The following is a 12,797-nucleotide window of genomic DNA, read 5'->3' on the forward strand; positions in this document are numbered from 1 at the left end:
ACTTTTAAAAAATCCAGTTCTCTGATTGGTCCTCTGGTCAGGTGTTTGGTTCCCTTTGTTCACCCTTTACAGGCAAAAGAAAATTAACCCTTACCTTACCTATCTACTTATGACAATTGTGAGGAAAGATATTTTCCCTGGCTCAAATGTCCAGATACAGAAATATTGGCATGCATCTATGCAAACTACAGTATATGTCCTTATTTAAACAAAGAGCATCCTGATTAGTACATTAAAAATCCACAAGAGATTGATGTGATGCCCCTCTTTCTGTAATTTGTAATTTTCAGTGTGGTATAGTGGTATATTAAATATGTGGCGCTTCAATTTTACAAAGCCTTTTTGCAGACCCCATCTAGAATACTGATTAGACATACAGTACATTGTACGGAACAGTACTGTAGACTTCCCTTCTTTGTCTAACTGCCTTAGAAATGGCCATTGTTTTGGATTTTGTAGTTGATTATTGATTGCAGCCTCTCCAAGGGTATTCAATGCACCAATTGTCCCTTAACAGGTATCTCACTGAGGATCTTATAATTACAATGTTTTGCAATAATCTCTACCCATCTATTGACAGTTACAATTTTAACAAAATATATGATTGTTCAGAGATTATGTTTCTCTTCGGTGTTTGTGCCTCCCTTTCTAATCAGCATTGACCTCAACAAAAAGATATATTTGGCAAATTATAAAGTTGCCACTTCTGTTGATGTCAATTGGAGTTCACAAAATGGGAGGAAGAATGTGCCTGATCCAAAGTCCATTGAAGTCAATAGGAGATTTCCCGTTGTGCATAGGATGTCCAACGTCGTAATTATTCCCACAGATTTTTCATTCAAAGCACATGGATGAACAAACATTGTGCCTATTTGGGTCCTTCAATGCAATCATGTCTGTTTATGACCTGTGTCAGGTGGAAGCTAAAGATACCAAGGAAACTCAAAACCCTCCATATGTTGAATGGATAGTGTCTTCCACTCCCACAATGTATTTGTTTTCAAGTGTCAATTTCCCAAACAAACATTAACAAGGTTGCATGACCCCATTAGAAAGCTGGGAAGGGCCTTCAGATCCCTCATTCCCTCTTCCCTGTCCCTTTAAATGACATAAATTCCATTAGGGCTGCCTGAGATCATTGTCTCTCTATCACTTATCAAAATCTTCACATTGATCCTGTTCATAGTGGTACAATGATGGAAAGTAACTTGCATTAGGGGCTGAAGAGGGCAATATCTGTTTTGCAGAACCTTCCCTCCAAATGTTAATGCTCACTCTCCTGTTTAATTTTAGCAATATTGACTAACACCTTTAGTGGTTGTAAAATATGGATAACTGAATTTATTCAATCTATACTGTGAAATATAACTGTCTGAGAACTATATTCTGCGGATATTTTCTCTTAGGGGTGCTCCTTATCTGATGTTCCTATTTCCCATTTATTAGGAATCTAATGCCACACACAGAACACTGTCACTCAGCAGATGTTGTAAGCCTCAAATCTCTATTATATTGTCTTCTTCTCCGATTGTCTTTACATTGGTGGATGATTTTATTGAACTATACTTCTCCCATGAGAGGGCAAAGAGACAACTGGACAAAGATAAGTCTACACACCAAGTTGTGACACACACACACACACACACACACACACACACACACACACACACACACTCGTTTACCATAAACATATATGGGAATGAAATCTTCAACTGTTAACTACCTCATTCTGCCCTGGACTTCTTTTTTCTTATTTGTTCTTTGCCAACATTAACTTTTGCTGAGGCTGAATTTTACTAGTTCTGGAATACAGGTGTCTTTTCATTCCATTTTTACACCTGGAATATTTGCAATTGCTTCCTCAGAGATCGACAGGCAAGTTCTCAACCCATTTGTCCCTTGGCTAGTTGTTAAGGGTATCTGGAATGCAGTATGTTCTAATTTTAGATCTCTGGCTAAGGCTATGTACAAAGGTTATAAAGTATCAGTGACTGAACTAAAATTCAATGTTCTAGTTCTGCAACTTGTAGTAGTTATATTTAATTAAAGTTTCCAAAATTTGTTTCATTGTATTCCTTATTTTAAAAAAGGCATTTCAATTCTGTAAGGAGACTGGCAAATTCTTTGTGAAGACAGGAGGCCTATTAGTCCTTTCCCCCACATTTTTATGAGGGTCAAGGTCAAAACACATCACTTGCAGCAAAGATTGACATCTCCCTTTCCTCTTCTTTTCAAGCAACAATCTCAATTTAAGGCAGTTCTTAGTAGCCTTTTCACAGCCTAAAGGTGTGCATCTGAAATATTCAGCAAGAGAAAGCTGTGTGTAACAAATGATAGATTTTTCCCCTCCAAACAGAATTGGCCACCAGGTTCTTATGCTCTTCCACATTATGCCAGGACATTAAAAGTTTGAAAGACTGGTCCTTGAAAGACTGTTACTCATGCAAGTGACTTCTGCAGAACTACTCATATGCTTAAAGTTAGTCATGCGCTTATTAGGACCTTGCTTGCTGAATTAGGACCTAAATGTTAATAGTTATTGAACCCTTAGATTCCTTGCCTTCTACTTTATTTTATAAGTGATCTGGTTATTCTAGTTTTTTTCCCTCAGTCCTTCAGATAACTGTTTTTTTCCATATGTACAAAGATCCTCAGTCTATATAGCCTGGGCCTGAAGTAGATAGTATAAGCATATAACTTGTGTTATATGTGAAACAAGCAATTAAACCAATTAAGTTAATTACTTAAACTTGCTAGCATCCTAGGTCTTGTTAAAACAAAAGGAGGAGATGGAGAGTGAGAAAAGGAAGAATGAATGGACAAGAGTGAAATGAAAGGACTGGACACCAAAACAGAAGAGAATTAACCATTGATATCTTCTAGAAATGAACCCTTGATGGTCATACCAGGCACTCAGATACCAGGACTGTGGTACAGTATAAATGTAAGCAGAGTCAGGATGAGTTCTACCCTGACATCTGGTGGTGAATTATGGGGAATGTGGAAAGGAATTTTAGGTATATGCATTGGCACACCCACTCCACCTAGCGTAGCCCATGGCAGCCTGGGCTGGTTATTTTAACAGCTCTGGGATCCCCAATTTCTTTGTTATTGGGGCAGGAGAAATAAAGTGTTGTCACCCTGATTATGTGAATGAGGAACTATAAGACTGCTTTATGACAAAGATGTCTCAATATCAATTAAGTAGCACTTGCTAGACAAGGGACATGGGTGCCAAAACCCATTGAAATGAGAGAAGTTGGGGACTGGTGTGTGTACCTGATGGTATGGGCCCTTTTGAGGGCCTGGAACACCAATTGCACATCCTCCTCTCTCCACTGTTGAAGAGTAGAGCTAATTTTGATTCCATTAGGAGTCCATCTAGAGGCTGCTGAGCTGAATTCATGTTGGGCCAATGGTGCACCAGCACTGGGGCTCCCCTACTACAAGCTGAAATCACTGAAAAAGAGCTAAGCTTACTGAGCTGAGATCACTGAGTGCTGTGTTAACTAGTGGGGAGCCTGAAGATCTATCGCTAAGTGGGTGGCAGAGCAGAGCAGTTTGCAGCATGTTGGAGCAGCCCATGGAACAGTGAGCAGAGTGGAGCGATTGGTGGGGATGGCTGGAGTGGCTCACGGGTCGGCTGGAGGAGCGGTACAGCCAGTGTAGTGGAGCTGGTCATGGTGAAGGCTGCAGCAGAGCTCCACGGAGAGGCAGAGCAGTTGGCCCTGGCCCATGTAACGTGCCCCTTAACACCCTGTGTGTGTGTGCCCCCCTACCCCCCATTTCCATCCAGGTTGGGTGGGTAAAACTCTGCAAATAAACTTTTGAACTCTAGGGTGGCACTGACCAGAGACTTTTGGGTTGTTGGACTTTGGGGTGATTGGACTTAACGCCCTAAAGGAGAAAGGACATTGCCAAACGAACTTGGAGGTGGGTTTTTGCTTATGGTTTGTGTTATAATCCTATTTCTAGTGTTTCTCCAACGTGATGCCGCATTGTTTCCCTCCTTTATTAAAAGGATTTTGCTACACTCAGACTCCGTGCTTGCGAGTGGGGAAGTATTGACTCCTAGAGGCGCCCGGGGGGGTGGTATGTAATTGTCCCAGGTCACTGGGTGGGGGCTCGAGCCGGTTTTGCATTGTATTATTGAAACGGAACCCCTGGATACTGAACCCTGCCCTTGTTACTGCCAACTCAGAGAGGCAGAAGGGTTACATAAATACCTGAATGGAATAGAGTAGAACACAAACCGACCTTCATTATTTTGCAGAATGTATGTGAACTTTTCCACGGGCTGCCTCTTTGTCCATTGGCAGTGCCTAAAATCACTACTTTAGCTATCAGAGCAATCTAGGACATCACACATAAGACAAAGTTTCTGTAAAAGAGCAATAGGACACGTTTAAGAATCTTCCTCAAATCTGAGCAACTAATATCTATATTTATAAGTTATGATCCTGAAAGGTGCTGAGCAAGTCTAGGAGGGATTGAGTGCCCTCAATTCCAACTGAAGTCCTGGAAATCCATGGAAGATAAGGGCACCCAGCAGTACCTTGAAGGAGGCACTAAGTACTTTGCAGGATCTAGCTCATAATCACCACTTGTTAGAAATGCTTTTGTACAAGCTATAGGGTTTTGAATACATCTTTGCATTTTGCAGAGAGTCAGGAATTACGCCTCTGGTTCAGGCCTATCAGCATTGCACCAACTCTATTTTATTTCTCTGGACTTTTCTCTAGGTTAGACAGATATGTTCCAAAACAGACATTCATATGTGCCAAAATATGTGGACTCATACTGCTGCCTCTTTCCACACTCCATCTGCCGTGCAAGCTTTTGTTCTACTGCACATCCTGAGCCACTCCACCTCCCACAAGATTAGTTGCCTGCAAATTGAAAAATGTTACCAAGAGCCTTCCTCAGAAATTAGGAGTCATTCTGGCCTGTTCTTCTCTCTGTTCCTATCTACCTTTAAATGTGCATAGTAAACTGTACATTGTCAGACTATTTTCTTTTGTGGTGTAGCATTAGCTGTTGATCATAATGAGACACCAGAGTTTCTGCAGGTCTATGTGATGATTCACTAATGAACATTATATGAGTTGCATATAACAAATCAAACATGTGAGGCTTGCCAGCTCTCTGGCAGTTTAGGATAGTATTCATGTCTAGATAACTAGACTTTTCAATACGAGAACTCACATATTTTCCACTGAAGACCCAGTTCCTGTTTTCATCTTAGAATAATTGAAACCAATCCAGGTTTTGTAGTGATTGTACAGATCCTCTGTTTTATTTTTTTTAGTGATACTATACGAAAATTACTTCTGAGTAAAACCAAATGAGATTCAGTATATTGTCTTCAAAGAGTTGCCATGGTAATATTCGCTGTGTTGTGATAAATACATAATGCTCCAGGTTACTTTGAAATATGAAAAGAGCTTAAAATTTCTCAGTCTCATCCTAATTCTGTCACCATAAGGATGACATGAAATAGTCAGGGCTTTGATTTTTTGACAAGTCAAAACTTGTCAGCAAAATAAGACACAATTTGGGCCCTAAATTATCAGGAGAATGAAAGAAACAAAGTATCATCAAGGCTATAAGAGCCAAACTTAAAATAAATGAAAAGGAGGGAGGAGCACAGTTGTCTTTTTTTTTCTCCCTCCCTCCAAAAAAGTGTTTTATTTCAGTAACTTCACCCCATAGGAAAAAAGGATTTGAGCTGCACCACATTACAATCATTATATACAGGTTATGGGAAAAGTGCTATTCCCCAGAACCAAGAGAAAGATACCCAATCTATGAAAGTGGCGTACACAAAGTTTTAAGACTGATCACTGTGTTCAGGGTTCATTTATTATAACAATCAATCTCTAAAGCATCAAAGACTGCACTAGCACAGGGGTGGGGGAATCTAAAATATAGAACAAAAAAGTTTAATTCTTGGTTCTACTTTGCAAAGTGACAGTGCAAAGTGGCATCATGGGGTTCTGTGTTTATTGCATCCTAATGATTTCCATATCAAAAGTGATCTGTTTACAAGTAATAGAAATGTCTTTACTTGCAAATTTATCCTGTTTTGAGAGCCAACTTAGGTCATTTCCTTGCCACACGCTATCACCAGTAATAAAGGTTCTTCGGGCTAAATGATGCACTTATTTCTGTGATTGACATAGAACTGATATGTAATGATGTAATGAATACTGAGATGTAGCCACTTTATGAACACTAATTCACCTACAACTCTGGGTTATTAGAATTGCCTGTATGTCTATTCCACTAACTTATTGGGATTTGTGGAATGTTTATTACAGGGGTAGGCAACTTATGACATGCGTGCCAAAGGCGGCACGCAAGATGATTTCAGTGGCACTCACACTGGCTGGGTCCTGGCCACCAGTCCAGGAGGCTCTGCATTTTAATTTAATTTTAAATGAAGCTTCTTAAATAAGGTTTTTAAGATGTTTACTTCACATACAACAATAGTTTAATTATATATTATAGACTTATGGAAAGAGACCTTCTAAAAACATTAAAATGTATGACTGGCACGTAAAACCTTAAATCAGAGTGAACAAATGAAGACTCAGCACAGCACTTCTGAAAGGTTGCTGACTCCTGGTTTATTATATGTCTATAATCCTTAAATTCAGTGGGGTTAGTTAGGAAGGTGACACAATGGCCTTCCAGATAGGAACACCCAAGCACACACTTGAAAGACAATGGAATACTTCCAGGATCTAGGCCAGTGATTTTCAAACTGGGGGTCGTGACGCAGTACTGGGTCACAGAGCATAAGGCACTTGGTTGTGGTGACCCTTTTCAGCACCGCTGACCAAGACATTAAAAGTCCCATCAGCAGTGCTGCCTGGCTAGGGCAGGCTAGTCCCTACCTGTTCTAACCCCGCACTGTGCCCCGGAAGCAGCCAGCAGCAGGTCCAGCTCCTAGCCGGGGGGGCCATGGAGCTCCACGGACTGCTCCCACACTACCATTGGCTGGGAGCTTGTGTGCCTCTGCTTAGGAGATGGACCTGCTGCTGGCTGCCTCTGGGAAGCCTGTGCCCCAAACCCCAACCCCCAGACCCAGCGCTGAGCCCTTCCCCCAAACCTGGAGCCCCTTCCTGCACCCCAAACCCCTCATCCCCAGCCTCACCCCAGAGCCTACACTCCCAGCCCAGAATCCTGGTCCCCTCCCACACCCTAACCCCCTGTCCCAGTCCACAGCCCCCTCCTACACCCCGAATCCTTCATTCCTAGCCCCATCCCGCAGCCATCATCCCTGCACCCCAATCCTCTGCCCCAGCCCTGAGCCCCTCCCACACCCAACCCCCTCACCCACAGCTCCATTAGGTCACAGGCATCTACAATTTTCTTCAATTGGGTCGCCAGAAAAAAGTTTGAAAACCACTGCTCTAGGCCAAAGAGACACAGCTGTTGTTCCAGACTGGGAGGACATAGATCAAGAGAACTATAAACAGTTTAAAAGTTTCTTGATCCCTGAAGGGGAGGGGGACAAGTCACCACAGGTTGCCTAGAGACTGTCACTGAGCTCTGGCAGGGAGATAAAAGTAGAGTTTTGCAGAAAAGTCTATATAGACTTAGTCCTAAGGTCTCTATGTGGAAGATGGTTAAATACCTGGTAAACCAGACACACATGCAGTGTGTCCTATTCTTTAAAATAAATTTTCTCTGAAATAGTTTCCTTCTAAACACTTTGCCTTAAGGAGGCTTGTGACAGGGTATACAAACCCCTCACCGGCATGGAAGGCGTTATGGAGCTGCTTTGGGCTACAGTGGATTGACTCACCTCACCAGCAAATCATGCCAGGACTGGAGGAGAAGTTAAGTCAGATGGGAGCAACCCTGGGAAGGAAATAGGCTCTCAGAGAGAGGCCGGAGTCAGCTGAAACTCTGCCTTTGCAGAAAAGAGAACATGGATTGCCTGGGCTAAAAGACTTATATTGGAGACTAGTGGACTCTAGACCACCAAAGCCCTCTGAAGTAAGAAAGGCAAATATCCTGGCTGAAGCTCCCTTCAGGTTCTTTTCCTTTATGCTTTTATTTAACCTCATTTGTTGACTCCAGACCGTTTTGTTAGTTTCACCTGGGACCCTGATTGAGGGGTAAGGGTTCGGGGGGTTGGGTGGGGGGAGTCAGAAGGCCTGGGCCAGAGGGCTGAACAATGGCCCTGCTAGGTTACCCCCACCCCCATTGGGTGCATCAGTTGGATCCATACTCATATGCTTCGCATGAAGGGGGCACACTGCCAAAGACAGGTTTGTGACAAGGCTTTTGTTGCTGTTGGTTACCACTCTCATGGCTTTCAGAAAGACCAGAACTGCAGGGTCTGAGTTTGAGTCAGACCTGCTGAGGCTTGATCATGGTTAGTACCAGCCATAGGTGCTGACTCTGTGGGTGCTCCAGGAGTGGAGCACCCACAGAAAAAAATGCAGCCCCCTGATCAGCTCCTCCCCCATCCGTGCCTCCCACCCACAGCATCACAGATCAGCACATCCTCCTCCCCCAAGCGCCACCAATCAGCTGTTCAGTGGCATGCAGGAAGTGCTGGGGGGCAACGGGGAGGAGCAAGGGTGGGGGTGCACTTGGGAGAGGGGCAGAACAGGGCAGGGTGTTGGGGAAAGGGGTGGGGCAGGGTCAGAGCAGGGGTCGAGCACCCCCCAGAATATTAGAAAGTCAGCACCTCTGGTATCTGCGACTGCAATTCAGAGCCTGGGCCGAAAAAGAGAACCGTGTGATTCCACCAGGAATCAGGTGACAGCTTGAGGCCTGAAACCTGAAAGTGGGGTGCACCTGACAAGACCAATTCACTCAGTAACTCAGGGCCGGTGCAACCATTTAGGCAAACTAGGCGGCCGCCTAGGGCGACTAGTGGTTGGGGGCGCCTAAAAGTCCCCTCAGGCGAGGAGGTGGAGTGGAGGTGAGCTGGGGGCGGGGTGCGCGGGGAGGGCTGCCTGCAGTAATGAGGGGGGCGCACAGGGAATAGCTCCTTGCCCCAGCTCACCTCCGCTCTGCCTCCTCCGCTAAGCACACAGCCCAGCTCTCAGTCTCCTCCAATCGACGCTGCAAGCCAGGGTGGGGAGGAGAGAATTAGAGCAGCGCCGGCGTGCTCACTGGAGGACGTGGAGCTGAGGTGGGCTACCCAGGCAGGGTTAGCTNCCAAAATGGTGAATTAGCCTATCGCCCCTCCAGCATAAAGAGACCAATAGATATTATTGATACAGGTTTCACACAGCCCAAACCTAACTCTAAGCAGTTCTAGGGAGATCGTGACTAACTCATGAACTTGGGGGGTGGCTGCTGTGGGGGGGGGCTCCCCAGGTCGGGGGCTGAGTTAGCTGCTGTGGGGGGGCGGGGTTAACTGGGTGGGGGGTGCAAGGTGGAAGTTTAGCCTAGGGCACAAAACTTCCTTGCACTGGCCCTGCAGTAACTGACACATCTCACCATTGCATCCCTATTGTCTGGTTTGGCCCTATAATGGTAGTAAATAATTCTAATTATAATGAAGCCAAGTGATCACAATCCAACTAATGTCTTTTTAGATTGTCACTGTAGTGCCACCAGGGGTGAAAACTAGCAAACACTGTTGTCACTGAAGTTAGAAAACATGGTTCTGATATACAGAGGAGTCAGCGCTGATAAGTAAGTAAATGTGCCATTTTTTGCAGTCATTTTTAAGACCAAAACTGCCCATGTTCCCTGGAGGGACTATACATGAGGAAACAGGAAATGTGGGGAGTTAGGCTGAGTGGGAGCAGCTCAGCCACATGGACAGAGGGGTGCATAGGGTTTAATAAAGTTCCACTTGTTCAATTTAAACTTTGCTCTTTGCAAAGGAAACACTTAGATGCTGCCAGGAGCTTTCCAAATGAGTCCTTTTCCATGGAATATAGTGCTATCAATTAGCTGCACAGTGGCATTAATTACCAGTTGTCCTCTGATGGCTGCTGAAAGTTCTGCTCCAAGCTTGAGGTGCACAGCTACATCCATTCCTGCTAGAAGCTGTTTTTACTTCAAACAGAAAGTTAGTCCTGTTCTACAGTGCAGCAGTCAATTGTTTGGCTGAGTGTCAGAAGCAGCTGTTTACAGAACAATTTAATTTGCAGCCACCTCCTGGTTTTGCTTTGGTTCTCCTGCAGTGATTAAACTGTAATGAAGATGATGGTGGATCACTGCCATGTAAAGGTTTGCAACATGCAAAACCAGATTTAATCAAAGGAAGCCAGGATGTATTTTTCATTTTCCATCAGAATAAATGTACCTTCTGTGATGCTGGCAGCCCAGCTCTTGCCCAGACTGCAGGCATTAGCAAAGAACTGAAATTCCTAACTGCAGATTAAACCAATTCACCTGTATGTTAGTTTTGCTCAAAATAGGCATTAGTTTTGTAATAATGTAGTTAGTGCTTAATTTTTGCCAGGGCTGAGCCCTGGCACCTCTAGACCAGGCAGTTCATAGCCCCAGCACCTTTGGGCTTGCTGCATCAGTTATGAAAGTAAAAATATTGCTTGAGTCCCAGCACCTCTTTCATTACAAGTCACTACTTCATTACAAGTAGTGTTTAGATTATGACACGCTTGCACGTTACTGCATGCATTAATCTCACTTACAGTGCCCCTATTCCATGTTATTAATAAAAGCTTACATATATCCTTTATGACTTTGAAAATGTTTGCTCTGAATTTGTGAACTCAGGCACAAGAATTGTTCCCTCCTCTACAGGAAGACTATAAAAACAGATGGGTCATCAAGGAACATTGCAATTCAAAGGATTGGTTAATGGCCCTATTGCACCTGGGAAATCCTGTGTTCAAGGAATCTGGTCCCCAGGACTTGGAAGCTGAATGAAGGAAATAAAACAAAGCCACAGAAAAAATTACTATCTTTTTGGCTGTTTAAACTCTAACAGGGCCAGAGACTCTAAACTGAAGCCAAAGAGCTCCAGGGCCTGCCTCCTGGGTCCACCATGAAAGACAGTTTGAATTGACAGACTGTCACTCTTAGGATTTAGATATCAGCTCATTTGTGTATATGTATGTTTGATTTAACCTGTAAATAACATTTCTTTTTCCTAGTTTATAAACCTTTAGATATTTTGTTAAAGAACTGACTACAGGCATTGTAAGATCAAGGGTACCAATTGATATGGGATATATGACTGGTCTCTTGGGACAGAAAGCAATCTGAATGAGGTGTGATTTTTGGTATAAGTGACTATTTATCATTAAGTCCCATTTGTCTGGGGGCAAGATAGAGTGCAGAGTCTAAGGGGACTGTCTGAGACTCCATGGTAAGATTTAAAGTGATCGATCCAGGGGTTCACATTTGTTACTGAGGTTGCCAGGTGTCCAGTTTTCAAATGGAATACCTGGTTAAAAAAGGACCCTGGCAGCTCTGGTCAGCACTGCTGACTGGGCCATTAAAAGTCTGGTTGGTGGCACAGTGGGGCTGGCAGACTCTCTGCCTGGCTCCACATGGGTCCTAGAAAGCAGCCAACATGTCTGGCTCCTAGGCAGAGAGGTGGCCAGGAGTCTCCATGCTCTGCTCCCTCCCACAGGTGCCACCTCAGCTACCTACTTCGCAGGTCCCATTGGCTGGGAACCATGGCCAAGGGAGCTGTGGAGGCAATGTCTGTAGGCAGGGACAGCGCACAGAGCCCCCTTAGGAGCTGGAGGGACATGTCAATTCCTGGGAGCCACCTGGGGTCAGTGCCACCTGGAACCTGCACCCCAAATCCCCTCCTTCATTCCAACGCCCAGTCTCAGACTTGAGCCCCCTCCAGCACCCAAACCCCTCAGCCCTTGCCACACCCCCAGAACCCCATACCCCCAGAGCCTGCAACCACAGCCAGAGCTGTCACCCTCTCCTGCACCCCACCCCCCTTCCCCAGCCCAGTGAAAATGAGAGAGGGTGAGAGAGAGTGGGGGGGTGGGCTCAGAGAAGGGGCAGGTCAAGTGTTTCAGTTTTCTGCAATTAGTAAGTTGGCATGCCTATCAAGAAGCCTATACAGCTTCAGCCCTCCTGTATCTGTCCTCAGAGCATTCAGCACCACCGTGCGCTTCCCACAGCAAGTCTGCCTGTGTGGAGCTCCTGGGGAAACCTAAGGGCTCTGCACCCCAACTTCACAGTCAGCAGTGACTCTCACCCAGCATTGTAAAATGGGTTTATTAGTCAACAGGTACACAGCATAGAACAGAACTGGTAAGCCCAGAAATCAGTAACTTTCAGCCAAATCCATCTTTGGAGAACCCTGGGCAAGATGCCCGAGACTTCCCTCTCCTGGAAAAAAAGTGCTCTGAACCCTGCTGCCTGGCCTCCGACCTGCCCATTGCTTCTCCTCCTGGGCTTTGTCCTGCTTCCCGAGCTAAGTGTCACCTGGCTGCATCCCCCTCCTGCGTCTCAGGTTACAAAGGACATCAGCCATCGCCTACACGCAAGCAGCTGGGCAATCTCACCTAACTCAGGGGCCTCAGCAAAAGTAACACACCCAACTCCCACCACCTAGGCATTAGTGCAGTATACAGGGAAACCAAGGCACACAGTATTAATACAGGACAGTGAGACTCACATGCAACATAACAAGGTGAAAAACCCTACTTTGTCACACCAGGTACCTGTGCAGAGCTGTAAGAAGTTTCTATTTTGTTCTCCTGCAGGGTGTATAGACCACATCACAAGCTAGCCCTGCTTTTAAAAGAACATAAGAATGGCCGTACCGGGTCAGACCAAAGGTCCATCTAGCCCAGTATCTGTCTACCAACAGTGGCCAATGC

The 12,797-nt window shown here is 44.8% G+C and overlaps 1 long non-coding RNA gene across 2 annotated transcripts in view; it reads right to left on the reverse strand.

Moving 5' to 3' along the window:
• LOC116820067 (uncharacterized) overlaps nucleotides 1–12,797 on the reverse strand; it is a 150,741-nt gene that overhangs the window by 135,754 nt on the left and 2,190 nt on the right. The window contains exon 2 of one of the 2 annotated variants that reach the window (XR_004372543.2): nucleotides 4,258–4,381. The exons of the other annotated variant lie outside the window; for it this stretch is intronic. This is a non-coding gene — a long non-coding RNA (uncharacterized LOC116820067). The remainder of the gene's footprint in view (nucleotides 1–4,257; nucleotides 4,382–12,797) is intronic. 2 annotated transcript variants of the gene reach the window in all.

Source organism: Chelonoidis abingdonii, chromosome 1, assembly GCF_003597395.2.
Source record: "Chelonoidis abingdonii isolate Lonesome George chromosome 1, CheloAbing_2.0, whole genome shotgun sequence".
NCBI classification, from domain to species: domain Eukaryota; kingdom Metazoa; phylum Chordata; order Testudines; family Testudinidae; genus Chelonoidis; species Chelonoidis abingdonii.